This window comes from Pongo pygmaeus, chromosome 13 (assembly GCF_028885625.2).
Source record: "Pongo pygmaeus isolate AG05252 chromosome 13, NHGRI_mPonPyg2-v2.0_pri, whole genome shotgun sequence".
Taxonomy (NCBI): domain Eukaryota; kingdom Metazoa; phylum Chordata; class Mammalia; order Primates; family Hominidae; genus Pongo; species Pongo pygmaeus.
Window position 1 is genome coordinate 51,064,809 of NC_072386.2, and position 6,130 is coordinate 51,070,938.

The 6,130-nt window shown below is 46.7% G+C and overlaps 1 pseudogene; it reads right to left on the minus strand.

Annotated features, from left to right (window-relative positions):
* LOC129043468 (40S ribosomal protein S3a-like) lies at nt 1-4,685 on the minus strand (annotated as a pseudogene).
* Between the last annotated feature and the right edge of the window lie 1,445 nt (nt 4,686-6,130).

The following is a 6,130-nucleotide window of genomic DNA, read 5'->3' on the forward strand; positions in this document are numbered from 1 at the left end:
TTAAACAGATACTTGAATTGGTGGTTCATATCTATCAGCTCATTCAACTTTAGCACCTGTCTTGTCCCCAGGAGCTTTTCCAGAACTACTGCCTTGACCATGAAGCTCAATGAATTTTCCCAATTCAAACTTAGGCCGATTTTTTTTTTGAGATGGAGTCTTGCCCTGTCGCCCAGGCTGGAGTGCACTGGTGCTATCTCAGCTCACTGCAACCTCCGCCTCCCGGGTTCAAGCGATTCTCCTGCTTCAGCCTCCTGCATAGCTGGGATTACAGGCATGCCATCACACCTAGCTAATTTTTGTATTTTTAGTAGAGATGGAGTTTCACCATGTTGGTCAGGCTGGTCTCGAAATCCTGACCTGGTAATCCGCCCGTCTCGGCCTCCCAAAGTGCTGGGATTACAGGTGTGAGCCACTGCGCCCCACTTGCATTTTCACTTTTCTAATTAGGACATCAGGGAGAGGATAAATAGACTGGTAAGCCTTTTCTTTGTCTTTTCCAATGCTATCTGGAATCAATTTATTGACCACCTTTTCAAGTCACTTTTCTGCACCTCTCAGGTCATGTTTTCAGTCATCTCCTTGGCAGACTTGTTGGTATGAGTGTAAGAGGTCTTCTGTATCTGACTGGTTTTTTGTTTTTGAGACGGAGTCTTGCTCTCTTGCCCAGGTTGGAGTGCAGTGGTGCGACCTTGGCTCACTGCAACCTCTACCTCCTGCGTTCAAGCAATTCTCCTGCCTCAGCCTCCCAAGTAGCTGGGATAACAGGTATGTGCCAGCACACCCAGCTATTTTTTTTTTTAATTTTTTAGTAGAGACAGGGTTTCACCATGTTAGCCAGGCTGGTCTCGAACTCCTGACCTCAGGTGATCCACCCGTCTCAGCCTCACAAAGTGCTGGGATTACAGGTGTGAGCCACAGTGCCTGGCTGACTGTTGTGTTTTTTACCAACACAGAATAGGCAGCAAAGCAAATAGTAGTAGTCTTGGTAAGCAAGACATTGGTAGTCTTGACATTAACATGAGCTGCAATCATTGCCCTTTTCTCACCATGGAACACATTTTGTCACTGCTAAGATCCATGCCATGCAAGTTAGGCGTTTTTGCTCTGAACATCCTTAATAATAAGCTTGACTTTTCTAAATGCAACTTCATCTTTCAGCAAGGCTCACTTCAAACAAATGACCCTTGAGCAAACAGAGACAATTTTCGTTTCTTGAGTCCTGGTGACTAGTATTTCCCAATATTTCTTACACTGAACATAGCAGGTGCTTCCACATCATACCAATCTTTCTTAGAAGATGGATCAAATATCTTCTTCTTGGCTCCCTTTTTGCTGCCTTTCATAAGGAGCTCGTTCTTGCCAACCACCAGGTCACTGCCCGAAGAGCCAGAAAGGTGAAAATGCAACTCATATGAGAATTTAGGCATAGAGGGCAGGGTGTGCCATCTATGTGACCTCTCATGTAATATCTTCACTGTTACATTTTTATTTGTCTTTTTTAAGCCTTGCCTAACTAAGCAAGACCTTAAGAAATTTGGCTACCAACTCACAACTGTTCTTTTCAATATTTTTGTTTTAAAAAATTTTTCGGGAGTGTATTCCTCCACCATGATCCCCTCCCCCCACTAATATTAGGCTTAATTATATATATTTTAAAACTTAATTTTGGCCAGGTGTGGTGGCTCATGCCTGTAATCCCAGCATGTTAGGAGGCCGAGGCGGGCGGATCACCTGAGGTCATGAGTTCGAGACCAACCTGGCCAACATGTTGAAACCCCGTCTCTACTAAAAGTACAAAATATAGCTGGGTGTGGTGGCGCGTGCCTGTAATCCCAGCTACTAGGGGGTGCTGACACAGAATTGCTTGAACCCAGGAGGCGGAGGTTGCAGTGAGCCAAGATCACACCACTGCATTCCAGCCTGGGCGACAGAGTGAGACTCCATTTCAAAAAAGAAAACCCAACTTAATTTTATCTATTTTTTTTTCTTTTTTTTGAGACGGAGTCTCTCCTCTGTCACCCAGGCTGGAGGGCAGTGGTGTGATCTCGGCTCACTGCAACCTCCGCCTCCCGGGTTCAAGCAATTCTCCTGTCTCAGCCTCCCGAGTAGCTGGGATTATAGGTGTGTGCCACCACACCCGGCTATTTTTTGTATTTTTAGTAGAGATGAGGTTTCGAACTCCTGACCTCAGGTAATCTGCCTGCCTTGGCCTCCCAAAGTGCTAGGATTACAAGCATGAGCCACCGTGCCTGGCCTATTTTTTTTTTTTTTTTAAGAGACAGAGTCTCTGTTGCCCAGGCTAGAGTGCAGTGGTACAATCACAGCTCACTGCACCCTTGAACCCCTGGGCTCAAGTGATCCCCCACCTCAGCCTCCCAAGTAGCTGAGACGACAGGTGCATGTCACCAAGTCTTGCTAATTTTTTCTTTTTCTTTTTCTTTTTTTGAGAAGGAGTCTCACTCTGTTGCCCAGGCTGGAGTTCAGTGGCACTATCTCAGCTCACTGCAAGCTCTACCTCCTGGATTCACACCATTCTCCTGCCTCAGCCTCCTGAGTAGGTGGGACTACAGGTGCCTGCCACCACGCCCAGCTAATTTTTTGTATTTTTAATAGAGATAGCTTTTCACCGTGTTAGCCAGCATGGTCTCGATCTCCTGACCTCGTGATCCACCCACCTCGGCCTCCCAAAGTGCCAGGATTACAGGCGTGAGCCACCGCGCCTGGCCCTTTTCTTTTTTTCTTTTTTTTGAGATGGAGTTTCACTGTTGATGCCCAGGCTGGAGTACAGTGGCATGATTTCGGCTTACTGCAATCTCCGCCTCCTAGGCTCAAGCAATTCTCTTGCCTCAGCCTCCCCAGCAGCTCGGATTACAGGCACCCACCACCATGCCTAGCTATTTTTTGTATTTTTTAGTAGAGATAGGGTTTAGCCATGTTGGCCAGGCTGGCCTTGACTTCCTGATCTCAGGCAATCCGCCCAATCCGCCCTTGGCCTCCCAAAATGATGGGATTACAGGCATGAGCCACTGCACCAAGCCAATTTTTTCTTTTTTGTAGAGATGGGGTCTTGCTATATTGCCCAGGCTGGTCTCCAACTCCTGGTATCCAGCAGCTGTCCTGTCTCAGACTCTCAAAGTGCTGGGATTACAGGCATGAGCCACTATGCCTGATCAATCTCTCCTTTTTAAAATGATTGAATTATTAGCATTTAAATGTATAACCATATTAACTTATTCTGACTTAAGAGAGTCCCAACTTTCTTCTCCTTGACCTATCTGTAAATACAGAAGCTAGAAAAGTACAACCCGAGGCCGGGTGTGGTGGCTCATGCTTGTAATCTGAGCACTTTGGGAGGCTGAGCTGGGCAGATCACCTGAGGTCGGGAGTTCAAGACCAGCCTGACCAACACAGAGAAACCCCGTCTCTACTAAAAATACAAAATTAGCTGGGCATGGTGGCACATGACTGTAATCCCAGCTACTCTGGAGGCTGAGGCAGGAGAATCACTTGAACCCAGGAGGCGGAGGTTGCAGTGAGCTGAGATTAGGCCATTGCACTCCAGCCTGGGCAACAAGAGCAAAACTCCGTCTCAAAAAAAAAAAAAAAAAAAGGCCGGGCACAGTAGCTCACGCCTGTAATCCCAGCACTTTGGGAGGCCGAAGCGGGCGGATCACGAGGTCAGGAGATCGAGACCATCCTGGCTAATATGGTGAAACCCCATCTCTACTAAAAATACAAAAAAAATTAGCCGGGCGTGGTGGCAGGCACCTGTAATCCCAGCTACTTGGGAGGCTGAGGCAGGAGAATGGCGTGAACCCGGGAGGTGGAGCTTGCAGTGAGCAGAAATCGCCCCACTGCACTCCAGCCTGGGCGACAGAGCGAGACTCCGTCTCAAAAAAAAAAAATAAATAAATAAATAAAAATAAAAATAAAAAAGAAAGAAAAGCAGAACCTTCCCGGCATATAGGTGTGTAAGTGGGTCTTTTTGAAAACCTGTGTAAAAGGATGCCTAGGTGCTGGCTTGTTTCTTCCTAATGGTCCAACCTCTAGGATTCGTGCTCAGCCTAGGGTTTGAGTGGCTGCTCCTGACCTGGATCTTGCAGGAGGAGTTTGCGGAGGTTACACAACTTGCTCAATACCTAGGGGACTGGCATCAAATCAGCTTGAGGCTGCCCATCCATGATGTTTAATATAAAGATATGTATCAGAGATTAGGGGGTGGCTAAAGTACCCCCAATTCTCTTATTCTGTACCAGACATTACTCTGGATTTATAATACTCAGATCTTTTGAATGATATAGTTTTTGTCATTTGATATCTTGTGAGCATTTATTACAAGATTTCAGCCCAGTAAAAGACCAAAAAGGTCTTGATCTTATTGCATCATGTTGATTTACCCAAGTTAGGAACATTGGGATAAAAGCAAATAAAAATAGCAGTCTCTTTAAATATTTGGGTTTGCAAAGACTAACACTCTGGTAGTATAAGAAGAAGAAGGGAAGGAAATGATGACTTATTCAAAACTCACAATGACTGTATTTTACAAATGAGAAACAGAGGCAGAATAAAGTTAAGTAAGCTGCTACAACGTACATTTTCAGGAAGTGGCAAAGCCAGGACTCATCCACGGGGATCTTGGTCAGGACTGAGATCCAGCTCCCATTCACACAGCAAATCGCCATTTACTTGGGGTAGCCCCGTGGCTTGGCCAGGGCATGAATGTCTTCTGTGTGATTTTTTGTTTTTCCATTAAAAAACACATTGGGCCAGGTGCAGTGGCTCACACCTGTCATCCCAGCACTTTGGGAGGTCAAGGTGGGCTGACTGCTTGAGGCCAGGAGTTCGAGACCAGCCTGGGGAACATGGTGAAACTCCATCTCTACAAAAAATACAAAAACTAGCTGGGCATGGTGGTGAGCACCTGTAGTCCCAGCTTCCCGGTGGGGAGGGCAGGTGCTGCTGAGGTGGGAGGATTGCTTGAGTCCGGGAAGGTAAGGTTGTGGTGAGCCAAGATCGTACCGCTGCACTCCAGCTTGGGCAATGGAGCAAGACCCTGTCTCAAAACAAAACAAAACTAAAAAACCCATTGCATTTAAAAAAAGTTTTATTAAAACAACAACAACAACAACACACTTCAAAGCTGGGAGTGGTGGCATGTGCCTGTATTTCCAGCTACTTGGAAGGCTGAAATGGGAATATCTTTTGAGCCTAGGAGTCAGAGGCTACAATAAGCTATGATCATGTCACTGTACTCCAGCCTGGGTGACAGAGGGAGATCCTGTCTTTAAGACCAGACAAAAAAATTGGTTGGGTGCGGTGGCTCATGCCTGTAATCCCAGCACTTTGGGAGGCCAAGGAAGGCGGATCACCTGAGGTCAGGAGTTTGAGACCAGCCTGGCCAACACAGTGAAACCCCGTCTGTACTAAAATACAAAAATTAGCCAGGTGCGGTGGCATGGGCCTGTAGTCCCAGCCACTCGGGAGGCTGAGGCAGGAGAATCGCTTGAAATGGGGAGGCGGAGTTTGCAGTGAGCCGAGATCACGCCACTGCGCTCCAGCCTGGGCAACAGTATTTTTTTTGAGACACAGTCTTGCTCTATCACCCAGGCTGGAGTGCAATGGTGCGATCTTGGCTCGCTGCAACCTTCGCCTCCCAGGTTCAACTGATTCTTCTGCCTCAGCCTCCTGAGTAGTTGGGATTACAGACGCCCACCACCATGCCCAGCTAGTTTTTGTATTTTTAGTAGAGACGGGGTTTCACCATGTTGGTCAGCCTGGTCTCGAACTCCAAGCCTCAGGTAATCCACCCGCCTTGGCCTCCCAAAGTGCTGGGATCACAGGCATGAGCCACCGGGCCTGGCGCTAAAAAATTTAAATATAAATAAGGTTTCAAGGAAAAGAGCTAGAACCAAAAAAACAGTCTATTTTCTATTGGATCTGTAGAAAGAGCAGTACCTATTATTTATGCAGTGAAACTTACAATTTGAATGAGACAGTTCAGAGCCATGGGGTTGTGTTGAGTCACTGGCCAGCTGTACATTAAAATCCTGATACACACACACACACACACACAAACACACAAAATAATAACCAGGTGTGGAAGCAAATGCTCTATGCACATTGCCTG